At 36.1% G+C, this 21,386-nt stretch overlaps 1 long non-coding RNA gene across 1 annotated transcript in view; it reads right to left on the bottom strand.

Moving 5' to 3' along the window:
- Positions 1-2,929: 2,929 nt before the first annotated feature.
- LOC143636879 (uncharacterized) overlaps positions 2,930-21,386 on the bottom strand; it is a 175,796-nt gene continuing 157,339 nt past the window's right edge. The window contains exon 3 of the long non-coding RNA XR_013154331.1: positions 2,930-2,976. This is a non-coding gene — a long non-coding RNA (uncharacterized LOC143636879). The remainder of the gene's footprint in view (positions 2,977-21,386) is intronic.

Here is a 21,386-nt window from a genome sequence, read left to right as displayed (position 1 = left end):
TAGCATGATGATTCGACGATAGTTATGGCTTAATTGTTCTCGGGTTCATTTTGTTGACTATCCGTGTTCATCCTAAATTTGACCATTGACTGTGTGAAGTCAAAGAAAAAGTCTTATTTATGACCATTCGTTAGTCTTAGCGAAATGGAACTGTTTCGTGTCCAATTCGTTAAGATTTTACACGAACTAGCTTAGCGAATAAGATGTTACACGAATCAGATTTGGACTCGTTTTAAATATAACGAACTGGAATTTAGTTCGTTAAAATTAAATAGTGATTCGCTAGTTTTAGTTCGTTAAAGTATTTACTTGATAGCGAATCGCCTGATTCGTTATCTTAATGTAACGAATCAGTGTGATTCCTAACGAATGACATTTAAAAAAAAAATTAAAACAAATTTAATCTAAATTAATTTCAATATTCATTTATTTTAATATATAATATTTAAATCGTCTAAAATACGTAAATAACTTAATTACACATATTTTTGATTATATATTCTGATATCTATTCTCATATTTGGTTTTATTTATACAGTAAAATATGGCTGATCAAGAACAACAAAATCAACCGCCACAGGAACAACCTCCACAAGGACAACCACAACAAAAAGATCAACAAGCTGAAATGATCTTATTGCCGTTTGATAAGAAGCACAACATTTGTGCTTATGTTGATCAAGATGTGACTGATTTGAGAACGTTTGGAGCTATGTTGACTTTCTTACGCCGTTCAAAGATACACTATGCAATCACTGCTAAACCTAAAGTGTATCTTAGTATAATCTGGCAGTTTTGGAACACGGCGGAATATGTTGAGGAAAATAATTGGGTTCGAGCTACAATTAATCAGATGCCTGTTACGATTGATGTTGAGGTCATTCGTCGGGTACTTCAATTTGACGATAATGATGATTACCCGAGTGAATTTGACAGGACATTGGTTAGGGGTTTATTCACACGTTTGAATTATGGGGGTGATATTCATAAGTCTATGTTGAACAAGAATGGGTTGTGTCCACCATACAAGTATCTGCTGCATGTTTTACTTCATTGTATGAGTGGACGTCGCGGTGGTTTTGATGAGTGTAGACTAAGTTTGCAATCGGCATTTGTTGCTCTATTTCTGAATAAGCCCTTCAACTATTCAGAACTCAACTTTGATCATCTGAAAGAGCAAGTTCAGCAAACTCTATCGTCAAAGAAATTCTTGATGTATCCTCGCTTTTTACAGCTAATTATTCAGGATTTGATACCGAATTTGGTGATTGATCGATCGTTGGCGAACGATGTTCTTGATATGGAATATATGAAAGCTGAAACGGTGCATCGTATGTTAATCTATAGAAAAGACAAGCCACAAGATAAACGGATGATTGGTCATATAATCAATCCGGATTACGTATGTCCTCCTAATGAGCGCTGGATCCATGATGATTCGGATTCCGAGCGTGAAGGGGGAGAAGGTGGGAACAATGATGGTGGAGATGATGATGGTGACAATGATGATGGTGATGGTGGAGCTGGTGAACGAGCTCTTAAGGAACAACAAGTTGCAGTCGATGCTGCTCTAGCTGCCACCATGAAAGCTCAGCTAGAAAGAAAACGAAAGGGGAAAGCTGTAGTTACTGGTGAACCATCAAAGAAGCCCCGTGTGTCTGCTGGGGCTGGGGTAATTATTGGAACTCCACCACCACATCAATCAACTACTCAAAGCCCGGCGGTGTCGCTAACTACTAGCACTCTGATGCTTACCTTGACGACGACGATGGTGTCACATGAGAGGCTCGGTCTAATCCTTCAAATGACGTTGACCGAGATACCGAGGCCTCCTGCCGTGTTGTCTACAGTATCTTCCACCACATCAATGAGACCTCCTCCTCTGCCAACAACTACTCTTCCTCCACTTCCGCCTAGTGATGTCTCTTTTATGAGGATTACTCGACCTCAAGGACCGGTTCAACCAGTTCATCCATCTGTATACAATTTGCCACCAGGTCGTCAAACTGAAATGCTGCTAAATCTGCTACATCTATATGAAAATCAAATGGCAGCTGACAGTCAAACTCAAGAAAGACTCATGGAGAATCAACGTCGAAGGATGAGTTATATTTCTTTCTGTCAGAAGGAGACTAAGTCGTTACGTATGATTGTTGAGTCTCAGGGGGTGAAATTAAAGGAACAAGAAGAGTTAATTTTACAATTAACTTATAAAGAAGATGCCCTCAAGAAACATAAAAATGACGATGATGATCTTGACGAATCTGATGCAGGAGGTGAGCCTAAACAATCGCATGGTTCATCCTCTGGTGCAGATGTTAGTGGCGGTGATGATTCGAACAAGCAGATAATAATTTATTTAGATCCAACAGCTGCCAAGCCAATTGAAATGATTGCAGCTAACACAGTGATTTTTGTTGATGGATCAGGGGTGGTTAGAAGTGTGGTGAACAGAGATGAGATAGAGGTCGGTGAGTTTATTGTTAGATCTTTGACACGGGAGCAGATTTCGATTCTCCTTGGGCTGAATGACGATCAGTTGACTGCTTTAGAGACTGAGCCCGATGTCAAAGTGATCAATGAAGAAGAAATGGAAGTTGATCCGTTGTATATGGATACGGATTTTATTTATGAGGATGAAGATATTGAGATGGAGGATGTGACAGCTGAAGAGTACCCGGACTTGTATCAACACGCAAATGTTGATCAAGGTGCTCCGGTATTTCATGAAGATGTAATTAAAGAGACTGAGGATGAATTGGAAAAGGTTGTGCAGCGAACAGTTTCTTCACTCAAAGAAGTGACTGATGATGACATAGAAAGATGGTTCAAACGTCAGAAAGTGGGTAAGATTATCAGTGCTTATCGGTATGTAGATCAAGAAAGAAAAGATACCGCTGCTGCTTGGACTGAGGCGAATCAGGTGACTACCTTCAAGACTGTTTCTAAGGTACATGGTGATATTGTCTCCTGGCTCTATGATTCAGACCTTAAAGTATGTATAGTCAAGTGGGAAAAGGGTGTCCAGTATTACGAGAGGATAATGGATGTTTTAACTCTACCGCGTTGGGATGTACGTACCCTCGCGAGACGTCCATTTATCAATCGTGGGAATCACCGAACGGCTGAGTGGTTTCATCAACGCTTACTGTTCGAGGTCAATCATGGCTTCAAATTCTTCAAGCCCCAGGTTCCAAGACGTAAGCGCATTGACGAGATTGATCCAAGGACTGGCTGGAAGAAACTTGTCTTGAAAGTGAAGCAGCCAAAGACAATAAAAAAGGTTCCTGTGAAGACAATGCCTCAAGATATTTATCTGTCTTTCAACCGTTGGTACTATGACAATCTTACTGGCGAGGCCGTTATTGTTCGTGGTCGAGGACTGCAGACCGAGCTCATCAAGATAATCGACCCGATGTGGTTGGTTAATTTATCAGAGACAGACAACGATGTGCTATACAAGAAGCAGATTTTGTTTGAACGCCAAGAAGATTACGACCTGGCTATGCAATTCCAACGAGTCGTTCGTGTGTGTCACGAACGTGGAATTCATAGTTGCATAGACTGGCAGTCCAAGCGCTTCAAATAAGTTAAAAACAAAGAGCACAAGACGAGGGGGTGTCTGTTAGTGCACGGTTTTGCGTCTGGAGTCTTTGTATTTATCGTTATTGTTTATTTGATAATTAATGTAATATTTAATGTTTATATTTGACTAGTTCGTTAAAATTAAGTCTAGTTCGCTGGGGATGTTAGCGAACTAAGACTAGTTCGTTAAGGTCAAGTCTAGTTCGCTAGGGATGTTAGCGAACTAAGACATTATAATATATTCCCTCCTGATTCGTTAGGGGATGTTAACGAATTAGGGGGTGGTTCGTTCTGTTAAGTTATGTAACGTAGGGGAAGCTGGTTCGCTGGGGGATGTTAGCGAACCAGGTCGCCTTCTATATATAGTGAACTACTGTTCACTTTAATGTAAGTTTTGAGAGATAAGTTTATAGAGAAAAATCTTGAGTAATTACTCTCTCTCAAGCTTCATCTTAACATTATTGATAATATATACACAACAAGTGGTATTAGAGCGTAGGCTTGCTTTTAGCACTCTAATTTCTTCAAAGTAACAACGCCGGAGGCACGACCCGACCAACTAAGGCTAGGAGCGCATCGCCGACAGAAGGGACGAGTAAACCGGTGCACACCTGAAGGCGGACCGGCCGACCCAACCTAAAGTTCAACTACGAGCTTTTACAAACCATGCACTAACACAAGTAACAATGTTGAAAGGATGATTAGTAGAGTTTAACCTCCTATGAAATAGTCACTTGAACAGTCAAGAACGGGTTATGGTTGACTTGAATGATATATTGATTCAGGGAATGGTTTGAAGATTATTTACAAGGGAAGAGACAAATTTGAAGAATTGAAGATTATTTGATTATCACGTTGAGTTTATTTCTTTTTGTGGTAACCTTGTTACTTGAAGTTGATCTTTGAAGTTCAAAGCCTCGTTCATATGCCCATAAAACTATATCCAAAAGTGGTATAAGAGTGATAATTCGAAATGAACAATGGGAGAAGCTTAACGTGAGGGGGAGAATTTCAACGAAAGACAACGAGTTATGAGGTGATCATGGAAGAAATTCGATGGCATCGGTCTAAGGGGAAGATTGTTGGAACTTATATTTTAGACCGACGCATCGAATTAATTTGTGGGTGAAAACTATATTGTTTGGTCTCAACCAATGGTGGATGGCTTGAAGACCAAGTCATGCTAGACTAGTATAAATAGATGTTTTTATTCATTTGTCTAGTATGATTGACTTATTGTGTATGTGTGAGATTTAGGGTTTTATCCCTTTGAGAGAGTCTCCGCCTCTAGGATAAGCTCTGCTGGTGGCGGCTGATATTTCTTGTGTGTGTATGTATGTATGTATGTATGTATGTATGTATGAGTGGCTCATCTTTATGAGAATCATTCGACTAATGAATCATACTGCCAGTTCTATCTTTTTTGTTTTGATTACAATTGTTCATCCTATTATTGATTGTTAATCAAATCAGGCTCTCTCCCAATACACCTCATCCGTCCAAACATCTTTCAAGAGTGAATACGAGTGAGATTCGATCCTAACCTTAGAACCGAGCTCCAAACCGATAATACCGATTACTCAAGCTTCCGCACCGGGGCTCGGGTCTTCACATTAGACTATATTATTTTTATAACATAATTACTCTAGTTCAACACTACAATTACTCTAGTTATTTGTATGTTTAGTACGCTAATTTTATTTGTATCGGATCATATATATATATATATATATATATATATATATATATATATATAACTGCTCATTTTAGATATTTTTCGTGATATGTATAAGTGAGTTCATTTTATGTTATATATAGAAAGTTGGGCTATAATAATTGTTAGTTACGTTATTAAGTCGGAGTCGTTTCAAGAAGAATCCTAAACAGACCCAAAATGAGTTAAAGCAGGTGTTTCATTTTTTTTCAGACCCGAACTCACTTTTCATGTTGGGTTCGTTTTCGTCTTGATAAGACTATTATTTTTCAGAAGGTGAAGATAGAATTCGTTGTTATATATTAAATATTAAAAATAACTAAGTCGAACCAAATAAGTGCATAAATGAGTCGGGTTCGTTTTTGATGAACCACTTTTGACAAGTTGTGCTCACGAAGTATTTTAATTTAAACAAACTGAACACATTGAAAAACAACATATAACATGCCCGGAGACAGAACAAGAAGAAAAGAGAAAAAGTCTTTAACTTCACGGTTTGACTTGTGGAAGTTAAACTTGATAATAATGCAAAATTAGCTTGGAGAACACAATATTTTTTGTGGATTGAGGTGTGGCAAAGTTGTATGCAAGGAAATGAAGGTCTATTTTATAGTTGAACGAGGTCAAGGAGGATGCAAGCATAATTTGAATTGGTCAAGGGTGTCTAAGAGTTCATAAAGTCTTTATATTTACCATTAAACATAATCTATTGAGTTGAAACAAAGTTTTGAGAGTTGAAACATATTTTATAATTGTCACACCCCAACCCAAGACGGAAATACTAGGGCGTGAGCTGATTGCTCACATCTGTCAAGGTACTATCATGAAATATTAAAGGTGGCAATATCTATTAAATTTAATTAAATATTCAAATAATCAAATACAAACTAGTACATAATCCATAAATACAACAAAAACAAATTAATATTTCTAATGATCTTGATTAAAATTTGTCTAATGTAAGTTAATCACTAAGTCTTCACCAGCTTGCATTCAATTCATACGGTGACCTGCATATGCTTATAAAATATAAATAACTATGTCAACAACACATTTTGAGTGAGTATAACACAATTTAATTTGATTAAAATATAATATATATAAAAAACACAAACTGTTCCTGTGAGATAAACAATTAAGTCATAGCATGTACATAAATCAAACAGATAATAAAGAAATGGCTAAACCGTTGCCACGCGGATCGGGCATTGGTTACTGATGTATATAAAAATATACATCTTTTTAGCATTAAATAATATCTAAAAACTGCAAGATCTATTAAATAATATAGTTCAAATAGCTACTTATCATGTTAAAATGTATTTTCAAGTAAATCCAAGCCTCAAACAAAGAAACAAACGAAAATTCATAGAAAGAAAACACAAGAAAACAGCAAAACACGCCCCCATGCTTCATAGAACACATCCCCTTGCTTTCCTGTACAAGTAAAGACAAAAATATGCAAGAAAAGACAAAATACTGGACAACTGGACACGGGGCCGTGCCTCAGAAAACATGGGGCCGTGGTCACCTTTAAGAAAAGAGAAAAGAAAATATAGCAGACACCCAAAAACACGGGGCCCTGCCTCATGAAGCACGCCCCCGTAGTGAGTCATCATGTATGAACTGACAGAGCATTAAATGCGAGTGGACATATGGACATGGGGGTGTGCCTCATGGAGCACGGGGCCGTTTCTGGCTTCCCAGACAGCCTATAAATAGAGGAGCATGTTGCACTCATTTGGTGTGATTGAAGAAAACATTCTATACAGGTTTCACTTATAAAAACACCCACATTATACTCATATTGAACATCTTGTGGAGAGTTTGAAGGCTTGGAGCCTATCATTATCATCATCCATCATCATTGGAGAAAGGAGATTCATCCACATTTTGTTAGATTGTTCTAGTTTGATCATGTGTTTGTTATCTTCATCTCTTTTAATGTTCATAACCATGCTCTGTTGGGTCAAGAGTTTGACCCAAATGAGGAGATTTGACCTAAATGAAGATTATGGAAGATTGGAATCTTCTCAACCTCCTCAGAATTTGCTAGGTAATGGATCCGAGCACACCTTAGACCTCCGAGCAAGCTTTTACTTAGCTGAGTATGATATTTTGCCTACCGGGCAAGGTTTACTTCAAATAGTCTTCTTAAGTGGTTATCCGAGCAGGGTTTGCAAATTAGTGTGTTTCCGAGTAGGGTTCACTAGTTTATGTAAATCCGGGCAAGGTTCACTTTATCAAGCAAGTCTGTTCTTCAGAACCAAGTATATTACTCCTCCGAGTAAGGTTTGGTTAACCAAGTCCAAGAAGCCAAGTGATTGGAAGACCGGGCAAGGTATTCATTAATAAGTATGGTCCGAGTATGCTTGATAATCTAAAAGAATATCTCTAAGTAATATCGGGCAAGGTTCAGCTCGAGCAAGGAACAATACTCCCGAGTACACTTTGCTAATAAGTTATTTTATAACAAAGGGCTGAAATGGATCATTGAAGAACAAGGTTGCTCGTAAAGAGTTGTCGGGCAAAGTCTGGCAAATTCTAGAAGACTGAAGTCTACTCGGTGAGTATTTTACTTAGTGAAATACTCTTTAAGTAAAGTCTACCCGGAAAATGATCCCGAGCACACTTTTATGTTACCAAGTTATGAAGGATGGCCGAGCATACTCGGAAAGATAAGATTGATGCAAAGCCTACCCGGAAGACTTGTTTTACACTTAGTTTATTTTGAATATGTAATCTGAGTATGTATGATTGTATTTGGGGGTTTCTAGAAGGAATGACAGCTGTCCTAGGTTGGCAGGCCTATAAATAGAATATTTAGGGCACGCCGCCAAGGAGGCCACAGGGAGGGCACAATACGGATAAGACAGACACATTAATTGAAAGAATATTGTGTGACGGCTATCTTAGGATTCCTAGAAAACCCTAAATCGATTATCCTTTTGTATGATTAACATTATATAAATGGAAATCTTTTGAGTGAATCCTGAGTGTGCTTTCTATCTTTGATTATTCATTGCAACCGTATGTTTGTTATTGATTCCGCCTTTAACAAACGGATATCTTTCTAAATATAGCAACCCGTCATTAACTCTCTTGTCGACACATCAACCTGTGTGAGTTATGACATGATTAATTAAGATCCAGGTGAAATTGAAGGGACCGACAAGTGGTATCAGAGCATTCCCAACAAAATCAGCCAAGATTCAACAACAACAACATTCAAATGAACAATTTTAACAACAACAACTTCAACCCCAACAACAATTACAATCCCAACTTCAACAACTTTTATCCTCAAATGAATAATCAACAACAAAGTATGCAACAGACTCAAGGTTTTTATATGAACAACAATCAAAACCTTCAAGCAGCTCAAAATGTTCCAAACAACACTGTTCCAGCAAATCAAAATCTGATCAGAAATCAAGGAAATGTGGCAGTGACTACACAGCATGAAGGAAATTTTGATTGGAGCAATCATGAAGAGGACATTGCAGATGATATCAGGAAAGCAAATGTGGCATTCATGGCCATAATTGAGAAAGAAAAGGGATCATCATCTCAGGTACACTCTGCTCCTACAGTTGATTTAAATGAACTTATCATTGAATTGAAAACAAAAGTAGGCAAGCTGGAAAGTGAGTGTTTTAGAAAACAAAGTATCATAAATGAGTATGAGGCAAGTGAGATGATCAGTGATGAAAAGATTAAAAGCCTTGAAGATGATTGCAAGATCATTTACAGAACTCAAACCAGATACATCACTGAGATTGATGGATTAAAGAAGATGTTAGTTGAAGAAAAGGTGAAACACAAGACTAAAGGTTGAAACTGAATTTCTGAAGAATTTAGTCTCAACTGGCAACATATGTCATATACTGAATCAGGTGAAAGAACAAGACAAATACAAAACAGTTCCACCTCCATTCAACAACATTTTTATGCCAAAAGTTGACAAAGAGAAAAGAGATGCATACTTGCAACAATTCAAAGATGTCTTTCAAGACAGGGAAGAAGTTGTTGATTTGTACAAAAAGGTAGAAGTGAATGAAGAAGGAGAATTTGTGATTAAGAAAGAAGTAAAAGAGAAAAGTCAATTGGAGTTCAAGTCTCTGAGGATGACTTTGTTTCAGTTGAATTGGATCAAGATGATTTGAGTGATTTGAGTGATCAAATTACTGAAAAGGAAATCAAAGCTGCTGAGAGAGGAAGAAAATATAAGAAACCTGAATCTGTTGATAAACTTCCAAAGTATCCACCAGTCCCACCAAAATTGAAGAAACAGAATGACAAAATGAAAAGAGAACATGTTTCTTTTGATATTTGTGAAAGGAGGAAGATAGACTACAATGCAGTCAGACCTCCAAGCAAGGCTGTATTGAGAAGGATAAAACAGAACAAGAAGAAGAAGAATGTGAATGAAAAGGTTGATACAGAAAATTTTATCCCAGTTTATCCAATCTTTTCTAGTCATGAGGTGCTTGATGTTGGAGAAGTGGAAACTATGGAAAAATATGAGAAAAGACTGACAAGGGTTAGAGAAAGCAGTGATGAAGAATCTATGATTATGAAGAAAATTGTCTTTGTCAAAAGCAAAGTTGAAAGACAGGACATCAAGATTGAGGAATTTGTTCCTTTTTCAATTGATTTTGATGGTTTAAAGAATCAGAAGACTCTAGGAGTCAAGACACCTAAGCCAAGTGAAAGATACAATAAACCAAAAGAACATGAAGTCTTCAAGGGCAAGGTTTGGTGCAAAAGGTGTGATGAATATGGTCACCACACAGATTCATGTAATGAAAGATCAAAATTCAAACCATTTCATGTACCAGATGGAACAAAGTATGGTCAAGACTTTGTCCTGTACAAACAGAAGTATGATGAATATCTGGGAAAAGGAAAGGTGTGTGGTAATGAAACCATGAACAAAGAGAAGAAGAAATCTGAAAAGGAGACAAGAGTTGAGAAGAAAGTGACTGAAGTAAAAAGAAGAAGCAAATCTCCTAAAAGGCATGAAAAATTGACCAAAAAGAACTATCAGTCTGTGAGAATCAAGCAAGATACTCAATCAGTCAAATCTGATGGTTCTCAAGGATTATCAAGCAGTGAGAAGACAAGAAGAAAAGACGCACATTCTAGAATTAAACCAACAGAACTCACTGGTAATGAGAAGTTTCTACTAAGACATGGATATGAACCACATGGTTTCCTTTGGAAACCTAAGACTGAGAGTAAGGTTGAGCAAGTTGCTGATGTGAGAGACTACTCTAAGAAGAAGGACTATGTGATAAAGGAGTATGCCACTGACTCAGATGAATACCACTGCCCAACCTCACTTGTCAAAACTCCAAGAGAGTGTGGTTATGAAACTGATCATTCAGACAACTTAGAATTGGCTCATGAAGATCCTAAGCCAACAACACTCACTTCCCAAGCTGTGTCTGAAACTGAATCCGATGAACTGCAAGTTGATAAGGCTTGCACTTCATCACTTAACTAATCACATTTTCCTTGTATGTGCAGGAACAGTCTACTCCTCTTAATGACATATGGTATATGGATAGTGGTTGTTCTAGGCACATGACTTGTGACAAGAGATCTCTTGTCAATTATGAAGAGAAGTATGAAGGTCCAGTAGCTTTTGGGAGTGATGAGAATGGTGGAAAAATTGTTGGAAAAGGAATCTTAACAAATGGGAAAGTCTCATTTGATAATGTATTTCATGTTGAAGGTCTTCAGTACAATCTGCTGAGCATATCACAAATGTGTGATAAGGGGTACAAAGTCAGTTTTGATGATTCACACTGTTTCATTTTAAAACCTGAGTTTGTAATTCCACCTGAAATGATTATGATGATGGCACCAAGAAATGGTAACTTGTATGAGTTGAATATGAAAGAAGCCATTTCAAGAGGAGGTGCATGTTTTATTTCCAAAGCCATTGAAAATGAATCTAAATTGTGGCATAGGAAACTGTGTCATGTAAACTTGAAGAACATGAATAGACTGGTCAAAGGTGAGCATGTGATTGGATTACCTACAAGAGAATTCAAGTTAGATGATCATTGTGACTCATGTTAAAAGGGAAAACAACATAAGTCTACTCATAAGACAAAGCTCATCAATTCAATTGATCAACCACTTATGTTACTTCACATGGATCTTTTTGGTCCAGTAAGTGTGCCAAGTATTGGAAAGAAAAGATACTGTCTGGTGATCATTGATGACTATTCAAGATATACTTGGGTTTATTTCCTAAGTACCAAAGATGACACTGCTGAGTTGATTAAAGGTTGTGTCACAATGATTGAGAACAAGCTGAATAAGAAAATCAAGATGATGAGAAGTGACAATGGTACAGAGTTCAAGAATGGAGTTATGGAAGAATTTTGCACACAGAAAGGGATATTTCAACAATTTTCAGCTCCTAGAACTCCTGAACAAAATGGAGTGGCAGAAAGAAGAAACAGAACTTTGATAGAAGCTGCCAGAACCATGTTAGCAGATGCAAATTTGCCTGTTACTTTTTGGGCTGAAGCAATCAATACAACATGTTATGTTCAAAACAGGGTGCTTGTAAACAAAAGGCATAACAACACTCCATATGAAATTTTCAATGATAGAAAGCCTTACATCAAGTTTTTCAAGCCCTTTGATTGCAAATGTTTTCTTTTGAACACTAGAGATTATTTGAACAAGTTTCAAACTAAGTCACTAGATTGTTTCTTTGTTGGATATTCTACTCACTCAAAGGCATACAGAGTATATGTGAAAGATCACATGAGTGTGATAGAGTCTTCTGACATCATTTTTAATGAGAATCAGTTCAACACAGTCAGTGGTGCAGAATGGCTGTTTGATCATGAGAAGTTAATAAAGTCATTCAAGATTTATTCTGAAGACTTTGATGATTCATTCTACAAGACCAGTGTACTTGAAGAGAATAAGAAGAAAGAATTGGACTTAGAAGAATTGTGGAAAAAGGTCGCTAGAAAAGAAAAGGAATACACTTTTGTGAACAGCTCCTCAAGCAAGGTCATTGAACAGGATCAGGCTGTGAACAATCAAGATAGTACTAATGTACAGAATGATCAAGTTCAGAATGAGAGTGACACAAGCAACCAATCAAATGAAGAAGCTGTCACCATAGAAAGATTTTAAGACTTATTTCAAAATTTGAATCTGGGAAACAATGGTGCATCTACTTCAGGACAAAACAATGAGGAAGCACCAGAGTTTCATGATGCAGAAGCTGATTTGATCATTGAAGAACCTGAACTCAATGAAACAAATCTTGACACAAATTTTTCTACAAATATGATAATACAAACTCCTACTGTTGAAAAGAATCATCCTGCTGAAAATATCATTGGTGACTTGCATGAAAGAGTTACAAGGAGTCATTCTGAGATTGCAAACATCTGTCTGTACTCTTGCTTTCTATCTCAAATAGAACCAAAGAACATTGCTCAAGCTTTAAAAGACAATAGTTAGGTAGAGGCAATGCAAAAGGAATTGGCATAGTTTAGAGATCTACATGTGTGGGATCTTGTAGACAAGCCATATGACAGATATGCAATTGGAACCAAGTGGGTTTTCAGAAACAAAAGGGATGAAAGGGGTTTAGTAATTAAAAACAAAGCTAGACTTGTAGCATTGGGATGTCTTCAAGAAGAAGGGATAGACTTTGAGGAAGTGTTTGCACCAGTTGCAAGACTGGAAGCCATAAGAATTTTCCTTGCATATGCTGCCTCAAAGAACATTAGAGTATTCCAGCTTGATGTTAAATCTGCATTCCTAAATGGAAAGATTGATGAAGAGGTGTATGTAGCTCAGCCACCAGGTTTTGAGGATCCCATGTATCCAAACATGGTGTACAAGTTAAACAAAGCCCTTTATGGACTGCATAAGGCTCCTAGAGCATGGTATGATGAGCTATCAACCCATCTACTTGAAAATGGTTTCACAAGGGGAGCCATTGACAAGACACTCTTCTACAAAAGAAAGGGGTCAGATTTGTTGCTTTTACAAGTCTATGTTGATGATATCATTTTTGGATCTACAAATGAAATTATGTGTTTGGAGTTTGAAGGGGTGATGAAATCCAAGTATAGCATGAGTTCCATGGGTGAAATGAACTTCTTTCTGGGACTGCAAGTTCTACAAAAGGCTGAAGGGATCTTCATTCACCAAACTAAATATGTGCAGGACATTTTGAACAAGTTCAACTGTCATGATTACAAGACTGCTTCAACTCCAATGGACACCAAAGAAAAGATGATTGCTGATGAAAAGGGGGAGTCAGTAGATGAACATGAATACAGAGCCAAGATTGGATCTCTGATGTATCTGACTGCAACAAGACCAGATATCATGTTTGCTGTGTGTGTATGTGCACGGTTCCAGTCAAATCCAAAAGTCTCCCACATGAATGCTGTGAAAAGAATATTCAGATATTTGAAGGGAAGACCAGACTTAGGAATTTGGTATCCTAAGAACCAAGCTTTTGATCTGATTGCATATACAGACAGTGACTATGATGGGTGCAACATGAGCAGAAAGTCAACATCAGGAGGATGCCAGTTTTTGGGTGAAAGGCTAGTGTCATGGCAATGCAAAAAACAGACTACAGTATCAATCTCCACTGCAGAAGCTGAATATGTTGCTGCATCTGCCTGCTGTGCACAAGTTCTCTGGATTCAAAATCAGATGCTGGATTATGGTTTGAATTTTCTAAACACCCCTATTCTGATTGATAATACTGCTGCATATTTTACTGTTAGGAATCCTGTGCAACATTCTAAGACTAAGCACATTGAAATCAAACATCACTTCATCAGAGATTGCAGTGAAAAAGGTCTGATTGAAACGCAAAGAGTTGATACAAGTGTAACTTGGCTGACCTATTCACCAAACCACTTGACAGAACCAGGTTCAACTTTCTTTTGAAAGCCCTGGGGATGATCAACTTTGATGAAATCTGATTAAGGATGTGTGCTTGGTTGTGTACCTCTATGTGCTAACTGAAAAGTTTAGAAGAGGTCACACATGTTGAATGTTTCTGTTAAAATATGTTGCTGAGTATGTTATTGAGTATGTTAAATGTTGTGTGCCTTAACTGAATGTATGTGTGTCTCTCTGTGATAACTGATTATTTTATTAGAGACTACACATATTGAATATGTTTCAACTGAATGTTGAGTGAATATGTTTTGAATATGTTTCAACTGAATGTTGATTGAATATGTGTTTGAATATGTCACTGTTTGAAGTTAACTGATAGGTGCTTAAGTAAATATCTGTGCAATTTGTTTGAAATTGATGATAATTCTTGACTATCAAGTTAACTGATCTGATGTTGTGATGAGTAGTTTGATCTGTTTGGGTGAAATTGAATGCTTATCTGATGTCATGAGTAATCACATGTTTATGGTTACTTGAATATGTTATCTATCTGATATTCTGATGTTGTTAAGATAGGATCGACATTGAATGTTAGTACAGTCTGTTTTCTTGATGATGTTAAGAATGATTAAGATTTGATTATGTGATGCAACTGTTTATGTCAAAACGTGTTTTATGTCAAAATTAAGTGATTCAATGAATTTTATAATGAATTTTGCATAAATACCTTATTTTGGTCAAAACATGAGCAAGTTGGTTAATGGTGTTGAGATATGATAAGATTATTCAGTTCAAGCTTTTAAGAAGCTTAAAAGAAGGATTTTTTTTAGAAAAGTCTCAAATAGTTGTTCTTGCTGAAAACTATGTTATTTGCCTAGTTGGAAGGACATGCACTTGTGTATGTTTGGTCCTTAAATCTCTCAGATTCAAAGGATAGCCATTGACCTGAAAACTGAATGCATTTGGGGGAAATTATGACTTGTTTCTTTTTCCTTCACTTAAAACTATGTCAATAGCTCTGACTTTGAAAGGACATATATTCACATGTATGTTTGGTCCTGTTGACCACTTTTGGTCAAACAAGATAGCCATTAACCTGACAATGAAGAGATATTGGGGTGATTGAATATTAAACTGTGTTTTTATGGGAAATGATAGTACATTGACTACTTAGTTGATCATATGGAATTAATAGGCTAAAAAGACCTTAGTATAGTCATTAACATGTATGGTTGTTTTCCCATGATGATGTAAAATCTACGGTGATATAAACATAATGAATATGCTAATCTTTATGTGGAGATGCATAGTTGTTTTGCATGTCTCAAAATAAATCTCTCCGAATGATATGGCAGAAAGTGATTACCCAGTCATACACGAGCCTGTTGTTATTTGGTCAACCAAAAAAAATGAAACATCTTTAAATATGACAAAGAACATACTTTTAGAAAATTTGATAAAATATCAAAAACAAGGGGAAGAATGAATAAATCAACCAAAAGTTGATAAGTGTTTTAAATATTTTATAAAACAAGAGGGTTACAACAAGAGCTACAAAGATGTTGGCAAATTCTGTCTCATCTTGAATGAAAGGCATGTTGCTAACTGTAAGTCCAATGTTCAACCTCTATATATGTTTGAATCCAAAAATACAAAAATACAATAAGTTCTGTCATATAAAAACTATTTTTGACCAAGTACAGGAGGTTGGAGTCAAATTGGGGTAATCTGGGGAAAGCCAAATAAGCTTTGAGAAGAGATATGAGGCATCATAGCACAGTGTTGACCATTAATGCATTATGCTTTAAATGAACCTAAATCATATCACCAAAGAGATGAAATTCATGCTAAGTTTATACCTGCTGTTAACCTATCTATGTTGTCATAATAATGCTGAGAGTGAAGTATTGAGATAGCTATTTAGTCAATATGATCCCATTCTTGAGATCTTTTCAATAAATGGAAGAAACTGTTTTGAAGAGAATTATAACTGAAATTTGATCTCTAAATGCACCATTTGCTCTTAAACTATGATCTAAAAGGAAAAATATATTTTGACAAAGTGGTTTAAGTCAAAAAGTGTTGCATTTTGCCTAAAATAGGTTGAATATGTAAGTTCGGGTAAGGTTTGATAATTTTCAACCTTTCCGAGTAAGCTTAGTCATTTTTGACTTGATTATGTGTGAATATGTTGTTTCGGGTAAGGTTTGATAATTTTCAACCTTTCCGAGTAAGCTTAGTCATTTTTGACTTGATTATGTGTGAATATGTTGTTTCGGGTAAGGTTTGATAATTTTTAACCTTTCCGAGTAAGCTTAGTCATTTTTGACTTGATTATGTGTGAATATGTTGTTTCGGGTAAGGTTTGATAATTTTCAACCTTTCCGAGTAAGCTTAGTCATTTTGACTTGATTATGTGTGAATATGTTGTTTCGGAAGGTTTGATAATTTTCAACCTTTCCGAGTAAGCTTAGTCATTTTTGACTTGATTATGTGTGAATATGTTGTTTCGGTAAGGTTTGATATGTTGAAATACCTCGAGTAAGGGCATACCTGATGATTGAATGTGTTTATCCTAGCAAGCTTAGTGCTAACATAGGATTTTCGGGCAAGCTCTATGAAATTTTGAGACTATAGCACACTTAAATGTTTATGTGTTTTTAATTTCATTCCGAGCATGCTTTGTGATATGTGTGTTTATGATTTCTTTGAAATTACAAGTGTTTTCTGGCAAATTTTGTTTTCCAGGCACACTTTATATTTCGGGTACACTTGTGTTCCTTCAATATACTTGGTAATTTCAAAAGTTAACCTTCCGAGTACACTTTGCTTCCGAGCACACTTTGTACTGTATGAAGGTTATTCGGGTATACTTTGCATAAGATTGTAGTTCGGGCACACTATTTTCCAGAAAGACTGCTCGAGCACACTATGTTTTTAAACATACTTGAATGAATGTGTTACTTGATTGAATATGGTATTTAGTATGATAAAATTGATTATGATTTTTATTAGGGTTTATACTAGATAAGTTTTAATTTGAAATTGAGAAATCTATATGGGTGTCTTAATTGATTCCTAGTAAGGATGTTTATTTGATGATTATACTTGATTATTAGCCTTGTGATTAATTTCTTAAGAAATCTAGTATTTCGGGTAAGCTTTCTTCATTATGTCTTAACTTTAAATTAATTTCCTTGATCGAGCAAGGTTTATAAATAGAAGAATTCGGGCAAACTTTGTATATTCAAAAATGAAAATTTTCCAAGCAAAGTTTGACCGAGTAAGGTTTGTATGTGGAAGTATACCAAGTAGACTTTGGATATATTAATCTTTCGAGTAATGTCTTATGATCTTAAATGAAATTAAATGTTTGTAATATATCAAGTGGATAATGTTACTGGTTGACAGCTAATATTTCACAAAATGACAAAAAATATTTAAAACCCACTTTCAAAAGGTATAAAAGAGGGAGTTAGGCAAATTTTTCAACATTATTTCCCTCTCTCTCCTTCCACTGCAAATCTGGTATCACAAAGCAAACCATTCTTGAAACAGATAAGAAATTTATGAGATAAAAGACAAAACACTTTTAAAAATCTCTCACTTTATCTGACATGCTGAAGAAAAGCAAAATATGCAGACCTTTATTCATAACTCTTTTCTGATAAAGCTACAGATATGTACCTTACATTTGACTTAACTCTCATTAAAAGAAGACCTGCATATGCTATTCAAAATTGAAACTTCACATTTCAAGAGTAACTCACATTTGTGTTTTTGTGCAGATTTCAATATCATTCAAGACGACGGTTTGAATTGAAATATTATTTGTATCTTAATTTTTTTTAATACTTACTTTGAGATCTAACTGATAATTGTGTGTTCATTGATATAACAGAAAATCAACAATGGATCCAACTCCAAGTAATTCCAATTCCTACAAACATCATCTTTCTGAAGAACTGAAGAAAGCATTGCAACGAGTTCAAACCCTAATGTCTGAGGTTGAGAAGATCTCAGCTGCCCCAAAACAGGGGGAGAAAGTACTGAATCAGGGGGAGAATTCGCTGAAGCTTCTCTCAATTTATGAAAGAACAGCTCAGATGATGAAGCTGATAATGTTACAGAAGATGAAAAGGAAGATCTTGAGGAAAGAAAGAAATTAAAAGGGAAAGAAATTGCTCAAGAGGATGATGAAATTCAGACATTAAATTCTCAGAAGGAGAATACAATGGACTCGGAAATGAATGAATCTGAATCAAAAGCCAAAAGAGTCTATGTGCAAAGAATGACATAAATTTATGACAGAGAATTTCTTTCTCAAATGATGTCTGATAAAGACTTTGAAGAACAAGAAAACTTGATGAAGCTGTTTGAAGATGAGAGAAAGCTAAGAGATGAAGTGAAGAATAATCAGAGAGAAGTCCCTCAAGAACTGATTGAAAAATGCTTGAATGATCAAGAAATTCCAAATGGTGTGGTAGTCTCTCTGCTCAAACTAATCAAGCAAGAAGAACCTGAGAAAGAGATAAAGGAGAAACTAGACACTGTCATTGACAAGATTTCAAAGGCTTTAAGTAAAGAAAAGAATACTCAAGACAATGAACTAAAAGGCTTGAAATTGAAAGATGATTTGGAACAAGAAGTGGAAATTCAAAAATTCTTAAGCAAATATGGTGGTAAACCAAAATTTTTGGTTAAGAATGGAATTCCCTTTTGATTATGTAAAAGTAATGACAAGAAAAGAGATTTTGAGCAACTTCAAGAAAATGAAAGGACAACAATTGAAATTGAAGAAGGGAGCCGCTCGGTCTCTGGTTGGTAAGAACAAAGGAATATCCAAAAAGATGGTTGATCTATCAAGGATGACAATAAAAGGGAAATTCAAAGTAGAGGAATTCTGCAAACAGACAAAATCCGTGCTCTCAAAACAGAACAATACAAAGAAAGGGAAGATGTCTGTGTCTACTCAGGAAAAACCAAAGCAGATGAACTTGAAGATGGATAAACCGTTTGTTAAGGTTGCTGTAAAAGCCAAAAACCCTTCAGTCAACCACAATGTTATGCCAAGTGGAATATTCTATGATTCCAGGACTGAACATCTGAATGTTATGATGGAAAATGGAGAGATTGTGAAGATCTTCTCTAAAAATGACTTCAGAAAATTCAATCTATGGCAATTGAATGTGATTGCAGCACTGTATCTCTCTGATTACAAAGAAAGGCAAAGGCCTACAAGTGCTAAGCAATCAGAACTGTTAAGATTCATGGTTGAGCAAGAAAATTAAACAAGCATCTCTGGCTGAAATGAAGAATTTCAACATTAGGCTTTGTTTTGTAATGTCTTCGGACAATTTTCTGATTATGTAATTCTGTTTATGTTATTTGAATGTGTAATTTTGATTTTTGATTTGATGTGTATTTTAGCTGAGTGTAAGTAACCATAGAAATGTTTTGGGTCAGCTGAGGTGTTCCAATCTAGGGGGAGATTGTTGGGTCAAGAGTTTGACCCAAATGAGGAGATTTGATCTAAATGAAGATTATGGAAGATTGGAATCTTCTCAACCTCCTCAGAATTTGCTAAGTAATGGATCTGAGCACACCTTAGACCTCCGAGCAAGCTTTTACTTAGCCGAGTACGATATTTTGCCTACCGGGCAAGGTTTACTTCAAATAGTCTTCTTAAGTGGTTATCCGAGCAGGGTTTGCAAATTAGTGTGTTTCCGAGTAGGGTTCACTAGTTTATGTAAATCCGGGCAAGGTTCACTTTATCAAGCAAGTCTGTTCTTCAGAACCAAGTATATTACTCATCCGAGTAAGGTTTGGTTAACCAAGTCCAAGAAGCCAAGTGATTGGAAGACCGGGCAAGGTATTCATTAATAAGTATGGTCCGAGTATGCTTGATAATTTAAAGGAATATCTCTAAGTAATATCGGGCAAGGCTCAGCTCGAGCAAGGATCATTACTCCCGAGTACACTTTGCTAATAAGTTATTTTATAACAAAGGGCTGAAATGGATCATTGAAAAACAAGGTTGCTCGTAAGGAGTTGTCAGGCAAAGTCTGGCAAATTCTAGAAGACTGAAGTCTACTCGGTGAGTATTTTACTTAGTGAAATACTCTTTAAGTAAAGTCTACTCGGAAAATGATCCCGAGCACACTTTTATGTTACCAAGTTATGAAGGATGGCCGAGCATACTCGGAAAGATAAGATTGATGCAAAGCCTACCCGGAAGACTTGTTTTACACTTAGTTTATTTTGAATATGTAATCTGAGTATGTATGATTGTAATTGGGGGTTTCTAGAAGGAATGACAGCTGTCCTAGGTTGGCAGGCCTATAAATAGAATATTTAGGGCACGCCGCCAAGGAGGCCACAGAGAGGGCACAATACGGATAAGACAGACACATTAATTGAAATAATATTGTGTGACGGTTGTCTTAGGATTCCTAGAAAACCCCAAATCGATTATCCTTTTGTATGATTAACATTATATAAATGGAATTCTTTTGAGTGAATCCTGAGTGTGCTTTCTATATTTGATTATTCATTGCAACCGTATGTTTGTTATTGATTCCGCCTTTAACAAACGGATATCTTTCTAAATATAGCAACCCGTCATTAACTCTCTTGTCGACACATCAACCTGTGTGAGTTATGACATGATTAATTAAGATCCAGGTGAAATCGAAGGCACCGACATGCTCATTATGAGCTAAACTCCATTTACCATCTAATTTCTATGAAGAAGCTTTGTTTTACTTGATGATTATATTAAATATGTGATTTAGTTTAGTAAAGTACATGGTTATTTTGCAATTATCCTTTGATGAAAAATGTTTTATCACTTTAACTCAACAAATCAAGGTTGATGATTAACAATCATTCATGATTCACTCCTGTTCTTGGAGACTAGAAATGGTAAAAAGAATATCTTGATAACTGATTCAAGATAAAACATGGATCCTTATATTGTACTTAGAAATGATGAGATATAAGCTATGATCTATTTATCTAATTTTGATAATTTTGAAATAACATTGTTAATACGATTGCTTAGGTTATCATGCCAGTTTAAGAATTCATATGTTAAAGGAACGTGTAATTATAACCTACTTATATCAACCAAGGGGAGGTTATGTGAGTAACTATAACCACTCGAAGTTGTTAG

The sequence above is a fragment of the Bidens hawaiensis genome, unplaced genomic scaffold (genome assembly GCF_021521415.1).
Source record: "Bidens hawaiensis isolate Kalapana, Puna unplaced genomic scaffold, B.hawaiensis_p1.1 tig00008077_1, whole genome shotgun sequence".
NCBI lineage: Eukaryota > Viridiplantae > Streptophyta > Magnoliopsida > Asterales > Asteraceae > Bidens > Bidens hawaiensis.
This window is presented reverse-complemented; position numbering and strand designations above follow the sequence as displayed.